The sequence below is a fragment of the Vulpes vulpes genome, chromosome 6 (assembly GCF_048418805.1).
Source record: "Vulpes vulpes isolate BD-2025 chromosome 6, VulVul3, whole genome shotgun sequence".
Lineage (NCBI taxonomy): Eukaryota > Metazoa > Chordata > Mammalia > Carnivora > Canidae > Vulpes > Vulpes vulpes.
The window spans coordinates 90,137,373-90,162,668 of NC_132785.1; the positions used below are offsets into that span (position 1 = coordinate 90,137,373).

General features: G+C 37.9%; 1 long non-coding RNA gene and 2 other non-coding genes across 4 annotated transcripts in view; 1 reads left to right on the plus strand and 2 right to left on the minus strand.

Annotated features, from left to right (window-relative positions):
* The first annotated feature begins 47 nt into the window (after positions 1-47).
* LOC112921336 (uncharacterized) overlaps positions 48-25,296 on the plus strand; it is a 74,108-nt gene continuing 48,859 nt past the window's right edge. For both annotated transcript variants that reach the window (XR_012002173.1, XR_003235223.2), the window contains exons 1-2: positions 48-459; positions 12,367-12,561. This is a non-coding gene — a long non-coding RNA (uncharacterized lncRNA). The remainder of the gene's footprint in view (positions 460-12,366; positions 12,562-25,296) is intronic.
* Positions 11,298-11,367, minus strand: LOC112921492 (small nucleolar RNA U2-30). The gene has a single exon (XR_003235252.1). It is a non-coding gene; the product is annotated as a small nucleolar RNA U2-30 (small nucleolar RNA).
* LOC112921493 (small nucleolar RNA U2-19) lies at positions 11,543-11,621 on the minus strand. The gene has a single exon (XR_003235253.1). It is a non-coding gene; the product is annotated as a small nucleolar RNA U2-19 (small nucleolar RNA).

Sequence of the window (25,296 nt, forward strand, 5' to 3'; positions counted from 1 at the left end):
CGGCGGCTCTGGCACGTGGCGCGGCGAGGACGGCCTCCCGGGGCTCCGCCTCCCGGCGGCGCGGGGGTCGCGCCCCGGCTGGCTCCCCGCGCGCGGCCCTCGCGGCGGCGTCCGGCTCTCGGCCTCGCGGGAAGGCGCTCTGCCCTGTAAGTGGTCACCGCGTGGGCCTCTTTCATTTTCGGAAGCCGGCGGGGCGGCTTCTTGCCCGCTTTGGGGCCCCTTCCTTTAATAGTCCATTTAATTAGGACTTCGGCGACTGGCTGGCAGCTGAGGCACCTCGTGAAGCGGGGCCGTTACGCTCCTTTCAGATCCTCTTTGGATGAACCGTAGGGTTGAGACACTGGTTCTCCGCTGTGGCGGTTTTGCCTCCCAGAAGACCATTGGCAATGTCGGGAGCTTTTTCAGCCTCCTGTCTGTGGGAGACGTGTCACTAGCATCTCCAGGTGACAGAGGGTACAGGTGGGTAGAGACCAGGCATGCTGTTCAACGTCTCCAAGTACACAGGACAGGGCCCCACCACGACCTTCCAACCCGGGGTGAAATGTCAGTTCTGCTGAGACGGAGAAACACCGGGGGGGGGGGGGGGGGGGGGTTAGGACACGAAAAAAAAAAAAAAAGACTTTTTCTCCCAGCTCCCGTTTCCAAAACGTGTGTCCTCCTTTTACAGATTAGGACACCGGAGTTCAGAGATGTTAAGTAATTTACCAACGTCACACAGCTAGCTAGCTAGGTATACCATAAATTTCAACTTTCTGAAATTGCAAAGTGTTTTATTCTTAAACAATACTGTTCAATGAACACCATATATAGTCTTGCCGGGAGTTTTATTTTCTGCTTCTTTGTGAAACTTAAATTCCGGTTAACACTTTTACAGGTTCGTGCATTCTCACCACCTTCAAACATCAGTGAGGCTGATGGCATCCAGTTTTCTGTATCCGTTCTTCTTTTTAGCGTTTTGCATAGGAAAGAATGTATAAGACATAAAAAATAAAAGAAACGCCACAAATATTAAGAAACATATAGCCTTTTTCCTTATCACACTCTGGACCTACGTTTTCAGTGAGTTTTCTCAGAGTAACAGAATCCTGTAAATGTTGTAATTTAGCAAAAAATGAAGCAGTTATAAAATGTATCGTGCAGAGCACAGTTCTAAGAGGTACCGCACAGTTCTAAGAGGTAAATTTTACAATTTAGCAAAAACTGAAGCAGTCAGTTATAAAATTTATCACAGAGCACAGTTCTAAGAAGTACCGCCAAAATGCAGGTACCTACTGCATTTCAGATATATTCCTTCCTTTTCCCTTTTGTGCCAGAGGAACACAATTTCTCCTTAATAGTCACTCTAGCCAGTACAGTGAGTGTCCTCCTTCTTTGCCTGTTGGTTTGCTTGCGGTGAGGAACCAAGCGTAGCCAGATGACAATCTCAAAGTCTAGTTTAATGGAATCATTAATGTGTTCTCTAGTCATTTTTGTTTAGTTTTTTATTGAGATATAATTCACATGTAACAGTGTATTAGTTTTAGATGTATAACATCATGATTTGATGTACTTACGTATTGCAAAATGATGACTTCAGTCAGTTTACATGCCTCACCACATGTACTTACAAATTTTTTTCTCTTGTGATGAGAACTTTTAACATTTATTCTCTTTGAGGCTTATTATTTTTTTAAGATTTTGTTTTTTATTATAGAGAGACAGAAAGCATGACAGAGAGCATGAACAGAGTAGAGAGGGAGAAGCAAGGAGCCTGATACAGGGCACAATCCCAGGACCCTGGGATCATGACCTGAACAGAAGGCAAATGCTTAACCAGTTGAGCCATCCATATGCTTCTCTCTTTGCAACTTTCAAATATACAATACAGTATTATTACTTATAGTCACCATGCCTACATTACATCTTCAGGACTAATTTAACTTATAACTGGAACTTTGTGCCTTTTGACTCCTTCACTGATTTTGTTCCCCACCCCCCACCTCTGGCAACCACTAATTTGTTCTCTATATCTATGAATTTGTTCTTGTTTTTAGATTCAACTTATAAGTGAGATGATAGAGTATTTGTCTTTCTCTCTTAGTTCACTTACTGTAGTGTACTAAAGCTCCATCCAAGTTGTTGTAAATGACAGGATTTCCTTTTTAATGGCTGAATAATATGCCACCATGTGTGTACCTACATATATATAAACACAAACTTCTCTATCCACTCATCTAAGAATAGATACTTAAGTTGTTTCCATGTCTTAGCTATTATTAATAATGCTGCTATGAACATGTGGATATGTATATCTTTTCTGAATGGTGGTTTAATTTGCTTTGGATAGATACACAGAAGTGGAATTGCTAGACCATATGATAGTTTCTGTTTTAAAATTTTTGAGGAACATGTTTTTGTTTTGTGCTGTTTAGAACATTTTTTTTAAGTTTTAATTTTAATTCCAGTTAGTTAACATACAGTGTTTATATTTCAGGTGTACAATTTAGTGATTCAGTAATTCTATACATTGCTAAGTGCTCATCATGATAAGTGTACTCTTAATCCCCATCACCTATTTCATCCATTCCCCCCCCCCCCACTCACCTCCCCTCTGGTAACTATCAGTTTATTCTCTATAGTTAAGAGTTTGCTTTTTGGTTTGTCTCTCTCTCTTTTCTTTCCTTTTGCTTGCTTGTTTTGTTTCTCAAAATCATATAGTATTTGTCTTTCTCTGACTTATTTTGCTTAGCATATACTCTAGCTCCATCCATGTTGTTGCAAATGGCAGGATTTCATGACTTTTTATGGCTGAATATTCATATATATGTAAATATATATGAATATATATACCATATATATGAATATATATGAATATATATTCCACACCCTCTCTATCCATTCATCCATGGATGGACACTTTAGCTGGTACCATATCTTAGCTATTATAAATAATGTTGCAATGAACATGTGGGGGCATATATCTTTTTTGAAACAGTGTTTTTCTATTCTTTGTGTAAATACCCAGTAGTGTGATTGCTGGATCATAGGATAGTTGTATTTTTAATTCTTTGAGGAACCTTCACAGTGTTTCTCACAGTGGCTGCACCAGTTTGCATTCCTACCAACAGTGCAGAAGGTTTCCTTTTTCTCTACATCCTTGCTAACACCTGTTGTTTTGTGTTGTTCATTTCAGCCATTCTGACATGTGAGGTAATATCTCTTGTAGTTTTGATTTGCATTTCCCTAATGGTTAGATGTTGATGAACATCTTTTCATGTGAAAGTTGGCCATCTATATATCTTCTTTGAAAAAATGTCTGTTCATGTCTTCTACCCATTTTTAAATTGGGCTGTTTGTTTTTTGGGTATTGAATTGTGTAAGTTCTTTATATATTTTAGGTACCAGCCCTTTATCAGATATGTCACTTGCAGATACCTTCTCCCACTCTGAAGGTTGCCTTTAGTTTTGTTTGTTTGTTTGTTTGCCTTTTAGTTTTGTTGACTGTTTCCTTCACTGTGCAGAAGCTTTTTATTTTAATGTAGTCCCAATGGTTTATTTTTATTTTTGTTTCTGTTGCCTCAGGGAGCCTATCTAGAAAAAAGTTTGTACAGCCAGTGTCAAAGATGTTACTGCCTGTGTTCTCCTTTAGGGTTCTTATGGTTTCAGGTCTCACATTTAGGCCTCAACTGCTGAGTCACTCAGGTGTCCCTGGTGATTCAGTTTCTTTACTAGTAAAGAATTTTTTTTAAAATTCTTTAAAGAATTTGATCTGTTCAAATTTTCTATTTCTTCCTGATTCTGTTTGGGAGGTTATATGTTTCTAGGAATTTCTAGGTTGTCCAGTTTGTTGGCATATAGTTTTTCATAATATTTTCTTTTAATTGTTTTTATTTCTGTGGTGTTGTTATTTCTCCTCTCTTATCTGAGAGATAAGAGTGGTTATTTCTTAAGATTTTCTCTGATCCTTTCTTGTCTTTCTCTTTCATGGTCTGCTGCTTTTCTTTAGTGATAGGTTTGGATTTCTTTCTCTTTACTCTTTACAACTTAGTAGTGGTTTTTGATATATGGTTACTTTAGGCTTGTATATAACTTCTTCTCCATATAGCAGTCTATATTAAGTTGATGGTTATTTAAGTTTTTTTTTAAGATTTCATTTATTTATTCATGGCAGACACACAGAGAGAGAGGCAGAGACACAGGCAGAGGGAGAAGCAAGCTCCATGCAGGAAGCCCGATGTGGGACTCGATCCCAGGTCTCCAGCATCACACCCGGGCCGAAGGCGGCGCCAAACCACTGGGCCACTGGGGCTGCCCAATGGTTATTTAAGTTTGAACTCATTCTTTACTTCTCTCCATGTCTTAGGTATATGGTATCATATTTTATATCTTTTTATTTTGTGAGTTCCTGATATATTACAAAAATACTTATTTTTACTGCTTTTATGTTTGCTATCTTCATACTGTTACTTTTGTTCTTTCCTTTCCACTGGAAGAGTCCCCTTTAATATTTGTTCCAGGGCTTGTTTAGTGGTCATAAACTCCTTAGTTTTTGTTCGTCTAAGAAATTATCTCTCTTCCTATTCTGAATGATAGCCTTGCTGGAAATAGTATACATGGCTGCAGGTTTTTTTGTGTTTTGTTTGTTTGTTTGTTTGTTTTCCCAGCACTTTGAGTATATAATGCTACTCTCTTGTGGCTTGGAAAATGTCTTCTGAAAAATCTCCTGATAGCTTTCTGGCGTTTCCCTTGTATGTAACTGTCTCTTTTGTCTTTCTAGCTTTAATATTTTTTATCACTACATTTTCCATTTTAATTGTAATATATCTTGCTTTTGTTGATTATGTTGAGGGTTCTGTGTGCCTCTTGGATCTTGATATCTATTTCCTTCCCCAGGTTAGGGCCATCAGTTTTCAGCTATTATTTCTTCAAATAAATTTCCCCCCTCCCCTTTTCTCTCTCTTCTTCTGGGACTCTTATAATGTGAATGTTATTATGTTGGTAGAGTTACTGAGTTCCCTAATTCTTTTTTTTTTTAATATTTTATTTATTTATTCATGAGAGACACAGAGAGAGGCAGAGACATAAGCAGAGGGAGAAGCAGACTCCTCAAGGGGAGCCCGATGTGGGACTCAATCCCAGGACCCCAGGATCACGTCCTGAGCTAAAGACAAGTTGCTCAACCATTGAGCCACCCAGGCATCCTGAATTCCCTAATTCTTTTCTTGTTTTGCATAATTTTTTTCTTTCTTTTGTTCAGCTTGATTGCTTTCCATTACTCAATTTTCTAGGTCATTTCTAGGCTATTAATTTGTTCTTCTGTATCTTTCATCCTGCTGTTCATCCTATCAAGCATGTTTCTCAACTCATTTATTGAGCCTTTATTTCTGCTTTGTTATTCTTTATTCTGTGATAAGAGTCTCAGTCATGTCTTCATTCCTTTTTTCAAGTCCAGTAAATATCCTTATGATCATTGCTTCAAATTCTCCATCAGGCATGCTACTTATATCTGTTTCATTTAGATCTCTGGCTGTGGCCTTATCCTGTTCTTTCATTTGGGACAAATTCCTCTGTCTTAATCGGTTTGTCTAAGTCTCTGGGCCTACTTCTGTGTGTTAGGAAAGTCAGGTACTTCTATTCTTAAGGGTAATGGCCTTATGAAAAGTTGATCCTGTAGTGCCCTGCCATGTGGTGTCCTCTGTTCCCCAGGGCCTGGTACTTCTGAGAATGTCTTTAATATGTGCTTTGTGGGTTCTCCTATTGTATCCTGGCCATTTTTTTCCTTAAGGTTAGTCGTCTGCAGAGGCTGTCTGCCTGTTGTGGTCAGTGGTTGGTTGGTCCCTGGCCTGAATGTGGTGTTTTAACTGGGTGTGCTCTTGTCTGCTTGTGAACTGAGACCAGCTGCCAGAACTGAGACCTTGGAAACCAGATTGGAAGACAGGGTGTGGCTCAGGTTTGGGCCAATCTTCTGGGCAAGGGGGTCCACCTTGCTGTGCCTGAGGTACACATGTCTGAGAAGGGTGATTCCACCAGAGCTTGGGGGGATGGGGCTTGGTATAGCAAGATAGGTAATGAGTATTGGTGCTCTCTTGGTTCCCACAGATGGCCCTGTGCTTATGCTGAGGGATGAGAGGGAAATGGCACCTGCCCTGTCCTTTGCTCCTAGAAGGGTCTCTCCATGACTGTTGCCTCTTGAAGAAGAGCAAATAACCTCCCCACTATGTACCGTAGGAACTCTTCAGATTACTGTTTCCATGCTGTATGTCACAGGTTGTTTTCCCTGCCTTCTCTCTAAGAGCAGCCCCAATATCTTAGGGCTCTCCTAGAGCCAACTTGCAGACCTTTAAAACTTTAGGCCTTAACCACCACTGATTGCAAGAACTCACAAGATTCAGTCCCGCTCACTTCCCAAACCAATTGCTATGGGGAATCATCTTTCCCGTGCACTCCCTGTATGGTAGTCTGTCTCTTACCCTTCTCCACAATGGTTTGCTTCATTTCTGTGAAAAATGCTGTTAGAATTTTGATAGGGATTGCATTGAATCTGTAGATTACTTTGGGTGAATAGACATTCTAACAGTATTAATTCTTCCAGTCCATGGGCATGGAGTATCTTTCCATTTATTTGTGACTTCTTCAATTTATTTCATCAGTGTCTTATAGTTTCCAGTGTATAGGTCTTTCACCTCCTTGGTTAAATATATTCCTAGGCATTTTATTCTTTTGAAGCAATTTTAAGTGAAGCTGTATTTTTAATTTCTCTTTCAGGTAGTTTATTATTAGTGTATAGAAACACAATTGACTTTGGGTATTAATTTTGTATGCTACAACTTTACTGAATTTGTTTATTCTGATAGTTTTTTTTGGTGAAGTTTTTAGGGTTTTTCTATATATAGTATCATGTCATCTGCATATAGAGATAGTCTACTTCTTTTCTGATTTGGATGCACTTTATCTATCTTGCATAAATGCTTTAGCTAGGACAGCTAGTACTATTCAATTCAATTCAATTCAATTCAATTCAATTCAATTATTTGAGAGAGAGAAGGAGAGCACAAATGGGGAAGGAACAGAGGGAGAGGGAGTGAGGGCGGAGCCTGATGCAGGGCTCAACCTCATGACCCTGAGATTATGACCCAAGCCAAAACCAGGAGATGGACAGTCAACCAACTGAGCCACCCAGGTGCCCTCTCCCAGTACTATTTTAGATGAAAGTGATGTTGCCTTTTGTCAAATCCTTTTTCTGAATCTATTAAGATGATTAGATGATTTTTATCCTTAACTTTGTTAATGTTCTATATCATCTTGATTGATGGTGAAACATCCTTGCATCCCAGGAATAAAACCCACTTCCCAGTCTATGAACCTTTTAATGTATTGTTTAATTCGATTTGCTAATATTTTGTTGAAGAGTTTTGCATCTATGCTCATCAGGAAATTGACCTATAATTTCCTTTTCTTGTAATGCCTTTATTTTGTTTTGATATTTAATACTGGCTTCATAAGATGAGTTTGGAAGTATTTCCATCTCTTCACTTTTTTGGAAGTGTTTGAGAAGGATTGGTATTAATTCTTTAAACATTTGGTAGAATTCACCAGGGGAGCCATCTGGACTTTGTTGGATGTTACTGATTCAGTTTCCTTACTGGTAATTAGTCTTCAGATTTTCTATTAATTCATAATTCAGTTTTTACAGATTGTTTGTAGGAATGTATCCATTTTTTCTGTATTATCTAGTTTGCTGGCATAGATCATAGTAGTCTTTTATGATTGTTTGTATTTCTGTTGTATTAGTTGTAATGTCTCTTTCATTTCTGATTTTTTTGAGTTTTCTCTATTTTTTTTTTTTCTTGGTGAGTCTAGCTAAATGTTTATTTTTTCGAAACCCAGCTTTTGGTTTCATTGATCTTTTCTATTGTCTTTTTAGTCTCTGCTTCATTTGCTTCTACTCTGATATTTGCTATTTCCTTCCTTCTACTAACTTGGTCTTAATTTGTTCTTTTTCTAGTTCCTGAAGATGTAAAATTAGGTTGTTTATTTGAGGTTTTTCTTATTCTTTTATTGTTGTTGTTTCTTTGTTTTTATTTTGTTTTTAATTGGTTACACAAAGAAAACTTTATTTGCAGCAAATAAGGAGATCATGGGGAATGGTTCAAAGCCTTGACTCAGTGTCTTTTTTATTTCTTAGTGTCGGTTTTATCACTGTGACCTTCCCTCTTAGAACTATTTTTGCTGCATCCCATAAATTCTGGTATGTTATATTCCCATTTTCATTGTCTCAAGATTTGAGTTCTATTTTTATTTCTTCTTTGACCTGTTGTTTGTTAGCATGTTGTTTAATCTCCATGTATTTGTCAATTTTCCAGTTTTCTTCTTGTAATTGTTCTCTAGTTTCATACCATTGTGATTGGAAAAAAAATGCTTGATATGATTTTGATCTTCTTAAATTTTTATTTTTTTGAGAGAGAGACTGTGCACTTGATTCGAGGTGGGGAAGTTGCAGAGGGAGAGAATCTAAGCCAGTGCTAAACATGGAGCCCAACACAGAACTTGATCTCACAACCCTGAGATCGTGACCTGAGCTGAAATAAGAGTCAGATGCTTAACCAACTGAGTCACTCAGGCACACTTCAGTCGTATTAAATTTATTAAGACTTATTTTGTGGCCTAACATGTGACCTATCCTGGAGATTATTCCATATGTGCTGGAGAAAAATGTGTATTCTTCTGCTTTGGATGTTCTGTAAATATCTGTTAAGTCCATCTGGCTTAACATGTTAAGTCTAATGTTTCTTTATTGGTTTTATGTCTGGATGATCTATCCAATGATTACAATGAAGTATTATTACTATTATTGCTGTCTACTTCTCCCTTTAGGTCTATTAATGTTTGCTTTGTATATTTAGTTGCTTCTAGGTTGAGTATATGTGAATTTACAAATGTTATATCATCTTATTGAATTGATCTCTTTATCATTATATAATGAACTTCTTTGTCTCTTGTTACAAGTTTGTCTTAAAGTCTTTTTTTTTCTTATATAAGTATAGCTATTTCAGCTTTCCTTTGGTTTCCATTTGCATAAACTATCTTTTCACATCCCTTGCCTTTAGTCTGTGTGTGTTCTTAAAGTTGAAGTGAGTCCCTTATAGGTAGCATATGGTTAGGCCATATATTAAAAAAAAAAAAATCTGTTCAGCCACTTTGTGTCTTTTGATTGGAGAATTTAGTCTATTTACATTTTCTTAAAGATGTCTTTATTTTAGAGAGAAAGCATGATGGAGGGGCAAAGGGAAAAGGGAGAGAGAATCTTAAATGGGCTCCTTAGCAATCAATCTTTTTTTTTTTTTAAGATTTTATTTATTCATGAGACACACAGAGAGAGAGGCAGAAATGTAGGCAGAGGGAGAAGCAGGCTCCATGCAGGGAGCCCAATGTAGGACTCAATCCCAGGACCCCAGGATCAAGCCCTGAGCCAAAGACAGATACCCAACTGCTGAGCCACCCAGGCATCCCAATCAATCAATCTTTAGAAAAAATAATATACATCTTTTATCTGTGTGTCCATTAGCAAATTATTGTAGTTATAGCTATTTTTACTACTTTTGTCTTTTAACCTTCATACTAGATCTATAAGTGATTAACCTACCATATTACATTTGATTATTCTGAATTTAACTATATATTTACCTTTACCAGTGAAATTTATACTGTCATGTTTTCCTGTTATTAATTAGCCTCCTTTCATTTCAGCTTAAAGAAATTCCTTTAACATTTCTTGTAAGTTCAATATAGTGGTGCTGAACTCCAGCTTTTGCTTGTCTGAATAACTCTTTATCTTTCCTTCACTTTTGAAGGATAGTTTTGCCAGGTAGAGTATTTTTGGTTGACAGATTTTTTTCTTTCAGCTCAGTGAATATATCATGATACTCCTTTCTGACCTACAAGGTTTGTGTTGAAAAAACTTGTAGTCTTTTTTTAAAAAGATTTATTTATTTTAGGAGAGAGAGAGAGTGTGTGTGTGTGTGTGTGTGTGCATGAGGGAGAGGGGCAAAAGGAAAGGGAGGGAGAATCTCAAGCAGACTCTGTGCTGAGTGTGGAACTGAATGAAGGGCTTGATCTCACAACCTTGAGATCATGACCTGAACTGAAACCAAGAGTCAGATGCTTAACTGAGTGTACCACCCAGATGCCCCTTGTTGATAGGCTTATGGGGGTTTCCTTATACATAGCAAGTTGTCTTTCTCTTGCTGTTTCTTATTCTTTCCTTGTCTTTGACTTTTGATAATTATAGTTTATGTTGGTATGGATCTCTTTGGATTCCTCTTCTTTAGAACTTCCTGGATCTGAATGTCTGTTTCCTTCCTCAGGTTGGGGAAGTTGTCAACTATTATTTCTTTAAAAAAATTTTCTGCCCCTTTCTCTCTTTCTTCTCCTTTTGGGACCCCTATAGTGTATATATCAGGCTTCTTGACATTGTCCCAATAGTCCCTTAAGCTATCTTTATTCTTTTTCATTTTTTTTTCTTTTTGAACCTCTTATTGGATGAAATCTGCTCTGTTTTAGAGTTTGCCGATTTTTCTTCCATTTCATCTGCTAGAAAAACCTTCTATTGAGTTTTTAGTTCAATTATGAAGTTCTTTAGCCATGTGATTTGTTTGGTACTTTCTTATATTTTCTGTCTCTTTGATGAAATTCTCATTTTGTTCATGCATTGTTCTCCTGACCTCAGCAACTGTCTTTATGACCATTATTTTCAACTTTTTGTCAGGTGAATCACTTATCTCTATTTCATTAAGGTATTTTTCTGAGGTTTTATCTTGTTCTTTTGTTTGGAACATGTTCCTCCATTCAGTTTTCTTGGCTTTCTTGGTTTGCATTAGATGAAACAACCACCTTTCTCAGTCTTGAAGGGGTGAACCTTATTATTCAGTCCTGAGCTCCTCATGGTTTTCTTCCAACCTTTGTGATTGTCCATGTGGCCTTTTATGTTCTTAATGGTTCCCAGTAGTTGAGGGTATGCCAGTATTAGTCAGTGTCCCAAAGGGGAGGATTTCAGCACTAAATGCAGACTAATTAGAAGCGAGACCCTTAGGGAACTTTTTCTTTTCCTTTCTTTTAAAAAATTTTTCAGGGCAGCCCCGGTGGCTCAGCGGTTTAGTGACACCTTCAGCCGAGGGTGTGATCCTGGGGACCCGGGATCAAGTCCCACGTCGGGCTCCCTGCATGGAGCCTGTTTCTCCCTCTGCCTGTGTCTCTGCCTCTGTGTGTATGTGTGTGTTTTATGAATAAGTAGATTAAAAATCTTAAAAAAAATTTTTTTTCATTCTGAGATCAAGTGTAGAAACCCTCATAGTTATAAAAGTCTGTAGTAAAACTTTTTAGTAATTGATCAGAACTGATCAGTCTTTCATACAACACATCAGTCTTTCATACACACACATCACCCCCCACCTTATCCCATTCATCCATCAACAAGTTCTCAATTATACACTATCACCTTATAAACGCATGCATGCACTATCCTAACTCTAGACATGAGCCCTTATTGTTTTAAATTACTTTTACTTCTTAGAATTATAAAGATCATGCATTAGACAGACTGGAAGGCCTCTGATGCTCAGATTAGGATATTTTCATCATTGATCCACTTCCTTTTAAAGAATGTAAATATGGGGATCCCTGGGTGGCTCAGCGGTTTGGCGCCTGCCTTTGGCCCAGGGCACGATCCTGAAGACCCAGGATTGAATCCCACGTCAGGCTCCCGGTGCATGGAGCCTGCTTCTCCCTCTGCCTATGTCTCTGCCTCTCTCTCTCTCTGTATGACTATCATAAATAAATAATAAAAAAAAAATCAAAAAAAAAAGAATGTAAATATACTTCCTTCAGGGGCAGACTAGGAGATGTTTATTTCTGTCCGCTCCCTCTGCACGTCAAACCCTGGGGTGATAGGCCGTTAAGAACTATTTCTTTGTTTGCTACCATTCTACTGAATACATGAATACAAGCCCCAGTGGCCACTAGTGCCCAGTTATCAAGAGATGTGTCTTTTGGGTGGCAGTCACAAAAACCAAGGTGGCAGACATGTGCATAAGCTCCTTTCTCAAAAACATTGGCAGTCTGGAGTGGGGCAGAGGGGAGAGCACAGTGATGGTGCCTGTTGGCCTTACTGGTTTCTGGAGAGGATGGCAATTGGTCCCTGGATGGTTGTTAAAATAGAAGCTTGGCCCTCAGGCCTCAGCTATTAAGATAATAAGCTAATAGGCAAAAAAGAAAGAGAAAAGATAAGCTAATAGGCCTCTTTCACAAAAAGACTACATGTTTCAATCTGCTATTTCTGCAGTGTGCAGTGGATGGGTATCTGGTTAAGAACTGTTTCTCTATTTGTTACAGTGCTATGGTACCCACAAACATAAGCCCCATTATGGGGCTCCCTCTGGGCAGCAGCTACAAAAACTGTGGCATCAGACATGTGGACGAGCTCCTTTCTGGGAGACTGATGGCCTGAGGGAGAACAGGAAGATGCACGTACCAGCCTCCAATGTCTGGATAGTATTAAATTAGACACCTGCCCCCAAGGCTTTTAAGGTAAGCAAATAGTTCCTTTCATGGAAAGACTGGGTTTGTTTCAGTCTGCTGCCTCTATGCTGGGCCTTGGGGGATAATCCATGGAGAGTCCACAGAAACCCTTTATGAACTATTAGTTCATTATAGACTATGGATCTCATAGGTGCAAATCCCACTGGCTTTCAAAGGTAGATGCTTTGGGAGTCCATTTTTCAGGTGGAAGTCTTCAGAGTTGTGGTACCAGCTGTGGGGTTCATACCTTTCATTCCTCAGAGAGAAGCTCTGAGTTGTGAGTTCCCTGTGCCAGGGTTGAGGTGGATGGTGAGATTGTATGTGAGGCTGTCCTACTCACTTCAGTGTGAGTTTTTCTCCTTTGCCTGATGTGTAAGAGTCACTCAGCTAGTTTCTGGATGTCTCTCAGAGGGAATTGTTCTGTATATAGCTGAATATTAGAATAATAATAATCTAATCAAAGTACATTTATGGTACTTACTATCATAGATAACAACATATGTCTTGTTGTTTTGACCTTCAAAGGTGGCTCATTTTCACCTGGATACTGTGCCTTCATATTATATACTTGTCTCTAGCTACTGCTAGGTTGTCAGGGTCTTGCTTCCAAGCAAAAGAAACCAACTGTAGAGGGTTGATCATTAGTTTACAGAATCAGTGAGGAGGCTGGAGAACCAGCAGGCTCAGAAAATAAGAGAAGCCAAGAAGGTCTAGGCAACCCAGAACAGCTAGCTGCCCAGAGTCTGGGGCAACCAGTATTTTGGTTTTTAAGTTTCCTCCTGTCAAGAGTTATACCTTGCTTGGGCAGCCCAGGTGGCTCAGTGGTTTAGCGCCGCCTTCAGCCCAGGACATGATCCTGAAGACCCAGGATCGAGTCCCATGTCAGGCTCCCTGCATGGAGCCTGCTTCTCCCTCTGCCTGTGTTTCTTCCCCTCTCTCTCTCTCTCTCTTTCTCTCTCTCTCTGTTGTCATGAATAAATAAATTAAATCTTTAAAAAAAAAAGAGTTATACATTGCTGAATTCCCAAATTCAGATCCTGGGCAGACAGAAAAAGTACATTTACAATTGATTATTATGTATTATGCCATATGTATTTTGTTTAAATAGGATTGAATAGAACTGTTTTATAGATTTTATTTATTTATTCATGAGAGACAGAGAGAGAGGGAGAAGCAGGCTCCATGCAGGAAGCCCTATGCAGGACTCAATCCTGGGACTCCAGAATCACGTCCTGAGCCAAAAGCAGATGCTCAACCGCTGAGCCACCTAGACATCCCAAGAACATTTAAAATGTGCATTTAATAAGGCCATTTTAGCCATAAGGAATTGTTTTGTTATTATTACTTTTATTTTAAAGAGTGCTATTAAGTACTAGAAAACCTGAAAAACATTTCCAGAACTACAACGTTCATCCTGTTGTGGGCATGGACGTTTTATTAATTCCTTCCTTGCTGAAAGTTAAAATATACAGAGGTATTCCCCCTACCCCCAGCCCCCACTCCAAAACTAAACCAAATTAATTGTGAAATATGGTATGATTCACCTTATTTTCTGGAATTCACCTATAAAAATCAGGTATTGGCTATGGGTGGCAGAGTCATTTTTAGGCATTCCTTGATTATTCCATTCTCCAGAGTCATTTGACTTCCATCTCTAAATTTAGTCTTTAAGTATCCAACATAGAGTTTATCTACATATTTGTTATTTATTGCTTACTGCAAAGGAATGAATGATTATTTTAAGATTTGGTTTTTTTTTTAAGATTTTATTTATTTATTCATGAGAGACACAGAGAGAGAGAGGCAGAGACACAGGCAGAGGGAGAAGCAGGTTCCATGCAGGGAGCCCGACATGGGACTCAATCGCGGGTCTCCAGGATCACACCCTGGGCCGAAGGCAGTGCTAAACCGCTGAGCCACCTGGGCTGCCCTATTTTAAGATTTGTAACATTATGGAAACAAAGAACAAAGAATGATCACTCCCCATAATCCTGCCCTCAGAGATAACTACTATTAACAGTTTGGTAGATCTTAATCTAGACTGCCTGGTTTCCATTTCCAGCTTTTCCATTTAGCTGACTACCCTGAACAAGTTATTGGTCCTCACACTGCCTCAGTTTCCTCATTTCAGAGTAATAGTAATAGTTTACTGGTTCACAAGGCTGAGTGAGGGTTTAATAAGATAAAGCATTCAGCAGAGTTACTGATGTATAATAAGTTTCATAAATGCTAGTTTGCATACATATGTTAGTCAAGATAGACTAGATTATATTGGAATAACAAAAAATCCACCCAAATATCAGTTGCTTAACACAACAAAAATTTACTTCTTGCTAATGCTGCATATCTTATTGCAGATTGGCAGGGCGTTTTCTCCATGCAGTCACTCGGGGGCCCAGGGTAATGGAGGTTCTATCATGTTGTGGTCACACTCTGCAATGCATGGTGCTTTTAGTCATCACAGCAACAAAAAGGCTATAAATCACACATCGGTTTTTTTTTACTGCCTCAGCCCATAATTGACATACTAAACTTCAGCACTTACAATTTGCTAGTCAGAACTGGTAATCATAGCCCTGCCCTGCTACAAGTAAGCTGTAGACATATGGAATGTGAAGTGCAGAATATTTGGTGAATGCTACTACCTCTTTCAAGTCCACCTTTCCTGCCACCCAGTAATGTAGATTATCCAAATTGTGTTGTAGTTTTTATGTTTTTTTTAATTTAATGTATCATGGACTTTTCCCCATATCAGTACATATTAATTCATTCATTGACCATTTATTTATTTTTAAAAAGATTTTATTTATTTATTTGTGAGAGAGAGTGTGAGAGAGAGAGAGAGAATGAGCAGGCATGAGTAGGGGAGGGGGCAGAGGGAGAAGTAAACTCCCTGCTAAGAAGGGATCCTGATGTAGTGCTTGATCCCAGGATCCTGAGATCATGACCTGAGTTAAAGGTAGGCACCCAACAACTGAGCCACCCAGGCTCCCCTCACTGACCATTTAGTAAGCCTTTCTATGCATCAGGCCTTATTCTAAATACTGGGCTATAACAATGAAAATAACATTTGACAATCCCTGTCTTCATGTAATTTGTTGGGTTGCAAACAGGTAAGAAATAAAATATTTTTTTAAAGTATAATGTGTTAGGGCAGCCCCGGTGGCACAGCGGTTTAGCGCCGCCTGCAGCCCAGGGCGTGATCCTGGAGACCCTGGATCGAGTCCCACGTTGGGCTCTCTGCATGGTGCCTGCTTCTCCCTCTGCCTGTGTCTCTGCCTCCCTCTCTCTCTCTGTGTCTCTATGAATAAATAAATAAAGTCTTTAAAAAAATAAAGTATAATGTGTTAGAAGGTAATAAATATTATGGTGAGAAAAAAAGAAACGGAAGAGGCAGAGGCAGTTTTGAGGGCACAGTTTATTTAATTATTTTTAAAAGATTTTATTTATTTATTCATGAGAGACACAGAGAGAGAGAGACAGAGACAGAGACATAGGTAGAGGGAGAAGGAGGCTCCTTGCAAGGAGCCTGATGTGAGACTCGGTCCCAGGATCTGGTGATCATGACCTGAGTCAAAGGCAGACGTTCAAGTACTGAGCCACCCAGGTGCCCCTTGATGATACAGTTTTAAATAGAATGCCCACAGAAACCTTTGTGAGGTGACTGTAGTTAAATTCTGAAAGGTATGAGAAATATCTTGTGAATATCTTTTATAGGAGAACATCCCAAGAAAATAAAAGTATTAGTGGCTTGGTGATATGAACACAAAAACACATTTTCCTATTTTTGTGTTAAGTTTCAAATTTTCTATGAAAATAATTAAAAATGAAAAATAAAACTGGTTGTAAAGCTGACATCCAAATTTTATATCAGTATTTTGGAAAAGAAAAACAGATAGAAAATTAAATAAATAGTAAATATAATAAATATTCTCAATCTTTTTTTAAAAAAGGAAAAGTTTTACCAATTTATCTCCTCAGAAACAGTATTTTAACTTGTTTGTTTCTCTACATCCTCATTGACTAGTTCCTATACAATCCAGCATTCGATTAGGATTGTTGTTCATCACTGCATAATTGCATTATCTATGTTAATCTTACCTTTCCAATTATTTGTTAAACTTTTTTTTTAAGTTTTTATTTATTTATTCATGAGAGACAGAGAGAGAGGCAGAGAAACAGGCAGAGGGAGAACAGGCTCAGGCAGGGAGCCTGATATGGGACTCCATCCAGGGATTCCAGGATCACACCCTGAACCAAAGGCAGACGCTCAACCACTGAGCCACGCAGGCGTCCCTATTTGTTGAACTTTTAATTCTGTCTTACTTTTTATACCTCTCATTCCCTTTAAAGTGATTAGACATATATAATAAATTCCCTATAAAAATTACAGATTGAGAAGTAAAACTTAGTGGTGACTTTCATTTAAGTATAACCTCAATTGCTAATAATTCTCACAGTATTTTCCTATATCGAGAATGAAAAAAATTAATAAATAAGCTGCACAAAATATATCTATAAGCAATTTAAAAGTTTTGAGTATTAGAGAACTGGTTTAAAAATACCAAGTATTTTTTCAAGTAATTGGCTAAATTGAAGTATAATTTAATAGACCTTTCTTAGTCACATACTTATGATTCTTCCACTAAAAAATTTGTTTTTTCAGTGGTTTACTTTGTTGCCATACAACTAGGCTACGTTGCACAAACATTGTGAGTAAATTCTGTCAGTTTTTCCTTAAGATGACAGAGAGTCTTAACAATTTAGATTATTGTGATTGAAATAAAAAATGAAATCAGCCTTATTCAGCCCAAAGAGTTTACTGAACTCTGTAAAAGCTATTTGGCTAGATTATGAGGTAACACCCAGACACCAATGAGGAGTGTCTCTGAAAGATCACTCACTTAGAACCACCCTGCATTTAGGGGAAGTGGTGACCGGCTGGTCAAGGAAGACTCTTGTTACAGACAAATTTGTCAGTGTTAGTCACACAACTGGAACATAATGTTAAGAAGAAAATGTATGACACTGTTGGGAAGCTATGTTGGAAGAGCTGTGGCCAAAGAAAAGAGAATTACAAATTGCACTTCCATAACACAGATAACTTGGAAATATGGTACATAAAAAAAGTTTTGTTTTCATAATTTAGTTCACTCCAGTTATAATCTATTTTATATGAGGTAAAATCTCTATTTTGAGAATGTCATTACCTCAGGAAGGAAGAGTTACTGCATTATGCTGACATTAAGTTAGAAATATTTTTAGGGTTCGGAATGATTACATTTTCGGTATCAGACTATCAAATCATAAAAACAGTTTTGGAATAGTGTTCATACCTCAGCATCAAACATAGAAAATGATAAGTCACAGGTCACCAAACTACTCTGAGACTGTAAATAGAAATTTTGATCTCTGAATCTCAATTTCCTCATCTGAAAAAAATGGAGATACAGATTATCTTCCTTCTGCACTTTACTGGTATGTTTTGGGTATACCAAATTTGTGAGCCTCGTTCTTCTCAGCAAAAACTTGAGCAAAGGGAAGAATAAATAATAATTGAACCATTCATGGTGCCCTTGAAAAGAATGTTCCCCATTTTCATTGCTAATCCTCCTCTGAAGGGAGAATTTCCTTAAATTTTGACCTGCAGACAGCAGGTTTTTGCACTGCTCTGCCCTATCATAAATTCTTTGCTCAATTATCATTTATTCATTCATTTTTTTAGTAAGTTGGTCATTCACCAGTTGAGGTCATTCCAGCTAGGGACTGGAGATACAAAGAGGGATAAGACAGTTCCAGTCCTCATGTATAAAAGAGCAAGGGAGACCAACTTTATACAAGTATTTACAAATGTACTCAGTTGATGCAAAAGTAGTACAGAATGCTGATAGGAACTTTCAACAGGGGACTAGGTAATGTATATTGGGAATCGGAATAGATTTTAGATATATCAAAGCTATTAACAAGAAAAATGAGGAGTTGGCTAAGTGAAGAGTGTAAGGAAAGTGATTTAAGCAGAGGGAATAGCGCTGATGGATTTTGAGATACTGAAAGGAAAGCCAACATGGCTACAGTTTATAGAGAGACAAAATCCAGATCTCAGACGCCTTATTAAGGGATTGGTCTTAATTCTGAGAGAAATGGAAAACCATTGAAATTTTTTGTTTGTTTCTTGTTTTATATGTTTAAGCAGGAAGTGACATAATCACTTGCATTTTTAAAAGATCATTCTAGGCACTCTGAGCAGAATGGTGCCCAAGTCATAGATGTGGGGAAACAGGAGACAATTGGAGGAAGTGAATGACAGGGTTGGCAAAGAGGAGGAGGAAAAAGTGAACTGATTCAAGAGATATTTAAGAGACAGAATCAATAGGATTTGATTGTGAGGGAAAGATGAATCAAGGATGACTTCCAGATTTCTGGCTTACGGAAATGGGTGGATGCTATTTATTTAAATAAGGAATACTGGAGGAAGATAAAGTTCAGGAAGGAGAATCATGAATCATAGTTGACCAGCACATAGCATACACAATCAGCCATTTTGAATATAAAAATGTCAGGGTTTAGATTACACATAGATATGCAAGTACAGATTTTTTTTAAAGATTTTATTTATTTATTCATGATAGACACACACAGAGAGAGAGAGAGAGAGAGAGAGAGGCAGAGACACAGGCAGAGGGAGAAGCAGGCTCCGTGGAGCCTGATGCGAGACTCGATCCCGGGACTCCAGGATCATGCCCTGGGCCAAAGGCAGGCACTAAACTGCTGAGCCACCCAGGGATCCCTCAGATTCTTTTTTAAAAATATTTTATTTATTTATTTATTTGACAGAGACAGAGAGTGCAAGCAGAGGTAGAGGGAATGGGAGAAGCAGGCTCGATGCTGGGGGCTCAATCCCAGGACCCCAGGATCATGACCTGAGCCAAAGGCAGATGCTTAACCAACTGGGCCACCTAGGCACCCTGCAAATACAGGTTCATATCAAAATCATGCTTATAACTTGATTCCTAAGTCTTGCTTTTTAAATTCTGGGTGACATTTATACCCTTTCCTTTTGCTTTTCCCTTTCCCTTTCCCTTTCCCTGTCCTGTCCTGTCCTTGTCCTGTCCTTCTTTGAGATAGAGTATACAAGGGAGAGCACAAGCAGGGGGAGGAGTAGAGGGATAGAGAGAAGCAGGCTCTCTGCTGAGCAGGGAGCCTGACGCAGGGGGCTCAATCCCAGGACCCCAGGACCATGACCTGAGCTGAAGGCAGATGCTTAACTGACTGAATCACTCAGGCGCCCTGATATTTAAGCCTTTCAGTGGTCTTTTACCTTCCTATTCTTGGGTATTTCAGATCCTTTTAGGTCAGATCTTAAGTGTTGTCCTGGTTCCAGCTTTAAATTGAACACTTTGAAGCCCTCTTTTTCTTTTTTCCTTTTGCTTTTTCTCCTCTTTCTTATAGATTGTAAAACCTTAACTTTTCTTTTATCCTTAGATCTCTTATGTAAGATCTAATTTTATCTGAAGATCACTCCCATAGCTTGAATTTTCTTCATTTCTTATACTTTATTTTTCTAATAACTCAGTAACTTCCTTCCCTTGAGCTACCCATCTTCCCTGTGTTGTATCAATTTCCACAATGGAACAAAAAAGGAGAAAACTATTATGAAGGATGAAGTGTATTTTATCACAAGCTATTATTACCACATGTTGCTAGGGGATACCTGTTTCATAGTAATGAAACAGGATTGAACTGAATGTCTACAAATGGTTTTTTAATCTTTGCAAAATATAGAGTTAAAAATAAGAATATATAAAAAAATAAAAAATAAGAATATAGAAACATTGAAAATAAAGGAGTATAAAATATATATCAGGTAAATACTAAGCAAAACAAAGCTAGTATAAATCTATGAATACCAGAAAATGTAGGATTTTAAAGCAAAAAGCATGACTAAAGAGGATCACTAGATATGATAAAAGGAGCAAATCACCAGGAACAAGGAGTTAGAGACAAATCCTACAATCATAATAAGAGATTTCAACACCTATTTCTCAGTGATACATCAAGCACACAAAAAAGCAAAATTGACAAGATTATAAAAAATTTGAAAAAAAAAATAAATAAAAATAAAAAAAATAATAAAAAAAATAAAAAAAATTGAACAAAACAAACTAATATGCTTGTTTCATGGGCATATATAAAACATTCTACCCAAAAATTGCAGAATATATATTTTTTGAAGTAGAATACTTTTGAAAAACAGTGTTCAAAGAACTCTAATAAAATTACAAAGAGAAGGAAAAAATTTAAATGAAGGCTTATTCTGTGTTTATCTGTACTGTGTAGATAAGGAAATTGAGATTCTGAACATTGAAAACTCTAAAAACAAACAAAAAAAAAGCCAGATATTAAGTGGTACCGTCAGGATTAGAACTCAGACTTAATTCTTTCTGTAGCATTACTATAACATTAAAACCTGAAACTTGGGGCACCTGCGGTGGCTCAGTCAGTTAAGCATCTGTCTTCAGCTTAGGTCATGATCCCAGGGTCCTGGGAGCAGGGCTGCTGAGATGGCTGCAATTTGTGGATCACTATACCTTAGATGGTTGAGCTGTGAAGGAGGGAATCTCAAAGATCTGTGGGAAGGTTATCATTAGGAGTATGGCTAAGTGTTTGCATATGTGTAAAGTGAGCCCAGGTGAGACCTACCAGTAGTGACTGAGAACTTAACACAAATGTCAGTGCTGGAAGAATGTGGAATTTCGATCCATTCACAGTAGAGAGATCTTATCACATGCCCTAGGAGTATGACAAAACCAGAATAGGATCAAGGTGAACACTGTAATGAACAGCCTACCAGAACAAAACTCAACATACTTTAAATAAATATAATACAGTTCTTCACAGTGTAGCAGCTAAAATTGTTCTACACAAGGGAGAAATTACTAGACAAGTAACTCAAGAAGGGAAATATGACCATTAAGAGAAAAAAATAATAGAAACAAAGATGATCGTGGATGTTGGACTAGATAGATATGTACTTTAAAGCAGTTATTATAAATATGTTCAAGAATTTAAAGAAAAAGATGGAGTTTCCCTTAGAGGTGTGACTGAACAGATGGGGAAGCTCAACAGAAAAATGGAAATTAGAAACACAAAGTGAAATGGAAGTTCTATAACTGAAAAACTGCTAAACAGAGCTTAGAGGGAAACTTACTGTGGTAAATGCTCCTATTAGTGAAGAATGGCTAAAAATGAATGCTGAAAGCATAAAACTTAAGAAGAAAAGAAACAGCAGAATGAACAAAACAGAAGGAAACAATAAGAGAAGAAAATGACATAGTAAACAAAATTGTACAAGGCTCAAGTAAAAGGACACTAAAAGCAAACTTCTAGCAAGGTTGGTTAAAAAAAAATGCACAAATAAACAATAGTAGAAGTGAGAAGGGGGGCTTAGAAATGCTTCCAACATTAAAAAGATAAATTTATGCTAAAGTTTTTGAAAATTAGATTAAAATTGATAGTTTTAGAAAATATGATTTCCTGCAGAAGTTCTTCCTATCTCAAGAATAAATTGAATATCTGAATAGTAGTTCCATAACTCCTAATGTAGTAACCATGATATAAATGGTTAGTAAATTTAAACCATTCATTAACCATAATATAAATGGTTAGTAAATTAAAATCTTTGTGCAGAGATACCTGGGTGGCTCAGTGGTTTAGCGCCTGCCTTTGGCTCAGGGCATGATCCTGGTATTCCGAGATCAAGTCTCGCATTGGGCTCCTTGTGAGGAGCCTGCTTTCCCTCTGCCTATGTCTCTGCCTCTTCTCTGTGTCTCTCATGAATAAATAATCTTTATTTAAAAGATAAAAAAATAAAGAAAATAAAATCTTTGTGCAAAGCAAGCTTCAAACCCAGAGTTCTATCAGTGAATGACCTTACAATTCCAGTAGTATACAAATTATGTAAGTGAATAGAAAAAGATCTGGGCAGCCCTGGTGGCTCAGCAGTTTGGCGCCACCTTCCGCCCAGCGTGTGATCTTGGAGGCCTGGGATCGAGTCCCGCGTCGGACTCCCGGGAATGGAGCCTGCTTATCCCTCTGCCTGTGTCTCTGCCTCTCTGTATCTCTCTCTCTCTCTGTGTCTCCCATGAATGAATAAATAAATAATTTTTTTTAAAAAAAAAGTCAACTTCCAAACTTTTTAAAAATAAAGGCAGCCCGGGTGGCTCAGCGGTTTAGCGCCGCCTTCAGTCCAGGGCGTGATCCTGGAAACCTAGGATCGGGTCCCACTTTGGGCTCCCTGCATGGAGCCTGCTTCTCCCTCCACCTGTGTCTCTGCCCCTCTCTCTCTCTCTCTCTCTCTCTCTCTCTCTCTGTGTGTCTCATGAATAAATAAAGTCTTAAAAAAATAAGAAATAAAAAAAAAATAAAGCTAGTATAACCTTGCTATCAGTATAACCTCAGACAATAGACAACCTGTCATGACCTTAGTGAAAATCCTAAATAAGTTCAGTTAGAAAATGGAACCTGACAGTATGCAAAGGAGATAATACATCATTACCAGGATGAGTTTATCTCACAAATCCAGGTTTAGTTTAATATTAAAAATAAACTGTGTTTGATTAAATTCAACAATTTGAATTTTAAAACCTCTTAATAAACAAATAAAAAGGGCCATTCTAACCAGATAAAGGTTACAGGCCAAATACAGCAGCTAACATTATTCTTAATTTGATATATTGAAAGCATTCTCATTAATCTCAGAAAGCTAACATTATTCTTAATTTGATATATTGAAAACATTCTCATTAATCTCAGAAAGAAGAAGGTAGCATAAAGGAGAAAAGATCTAAGTGAATCTTTGGGTGAGAAAGACAACCCTGGAAGTCTACAACACTGTACAGCCCAATCTAAGTAAATGATCATACTTCTTGATTATAGGACTCAATATTTTTAAAAATAATTTTTTCCCAAAATGATTTGTAAATTCAATGCAATTCCAGCCAAAATCCAAATGAAATAAGTGTGTGTTTGTGTATGTGTAAATTGTCAAACTATGTAATTTATATGTAAGAGCCATAAATATACTTATGAAGAAGAACAAGGTGGAAAAATTTGCCTTACAGGTTACCTTATTAAAAAGCTATCATAATTAAGCCTTTTGGCTCCCTGAACAGCATCATGGTGGTTGGAAAAAACAAGAACCTTACAAAAAATGGCCAGAAGGGAGTCAAAAAGAAAGGGTCGATCCATTTTCTTTTTTTTTTTTTTTTCGATCCATTTTCTAAGAAAGATTGGTATGATGTGAAAGCACCAGCTATGTTCAGTATTAGAAATATTCTAAATATACTAGCTATAAGAACTCAAGGATCCAAACTTGCATCTAATGGCCTTGAGGGTAGTGTTTTTGAACTAAGCTTTGCTGATCCTGCAGAATGATGAAGTTGCATTTAGAAAATACAAGCTGCTACTGAGGATGTTCAGGACAAAAACTGCCTGACTAATCTTAAACTGTGATGAATGTGCTCCGTGGTCAAAAAATGGCAGACCCTGATTGAAGCTCATGTTGTTGTCAAGACTACTGTTGTGCAGGTGTCCCTCTTCATCTCTCACTATAGTCTTCGGGGTAAATTTTAATTTATCTGATAGGAGGATGGCTACCCCTGCTTTCTTTTGAGGACCATTTGAATGGTAAATGGTTCTCCAACCTTTTATTTTCAGGTTGTAGGTGTCCTTCTGTCTAAAATGGGTCTCTTGTAGACAGCAAATAGATGGGTCCTGCTTTTTTATCCAGTCTGAAACCCTGCGCCTTTTGATGGGGTCATTAAGCCGTTCACGTTCAGAGTTACTATTGACAGATATGAGTTTAGTGTCATCATGATATCCATTCAGTCCTTGTTTTTGTGGATTGTTCCACTGAACTTCTTCTTAAAGGGGAATTTTAAGAGTCCCCCTTAATATTTCTTGTAGAGCTGGTTTGGAGGTCGCATATTCTTTCAGTTCCTGCCTGTCTTGGAAGCTCTTTATCTCTCCTTCCATTTTGAATGAGAGCCTTGCTGGATAAAGTATTCTTGGTTGCATGTTCTTCTCATTAAGGACAATAAAAAATAAAAAATTTCCCCTATACAGCAAACTGTGACCTACAGGTTAAATCTGGCCTGTCACATGTTTTTGTGAATAAGGTTTTATTAGAACCCACCCATTGGGGATCCCTAGGTGGCTCAATGGTTTAGCGCCTGCCTTCGGGCCAGGGCCAGGGCGTGATCCTGGAGATCTGGGATCGGGTCCCACGTCGGGCTCCCTGCATGGAGCCTGCTTCTCCCTCTGCCTCTCTCTCTCTCTGTGTGTCTGTCATGAATAAATAAATAAAATATTAAAAAAAAGAACCCACCCATTTGTCCATTTGTTTACATACTGTCAATGACTGTTCTTATGCTATAACAGCAGAGTTGAGTGGTCATGACAGAGATCAGAGCCTAAAATATTTACTATCTGGCTCTTTACTGAAAAAGATATGGTAAACAAAAACTATGTTGAGCAGGGGTAACAGACATGTCAAATGATAATAAATTATAGTTTGAACAGAATTCATCAGAAACTTCCATCTTGGAAAAGTGCTTTTTACATATTCTTCTACACACAAAGCCTAAAATCTTATAGCCATTTGTTTTTTTAATACTCTAAGATATCTAGCAATAGTATACATTTGGTAGATAACCTCTTTTTTGTTAAAAAGGTAAACAATTATAT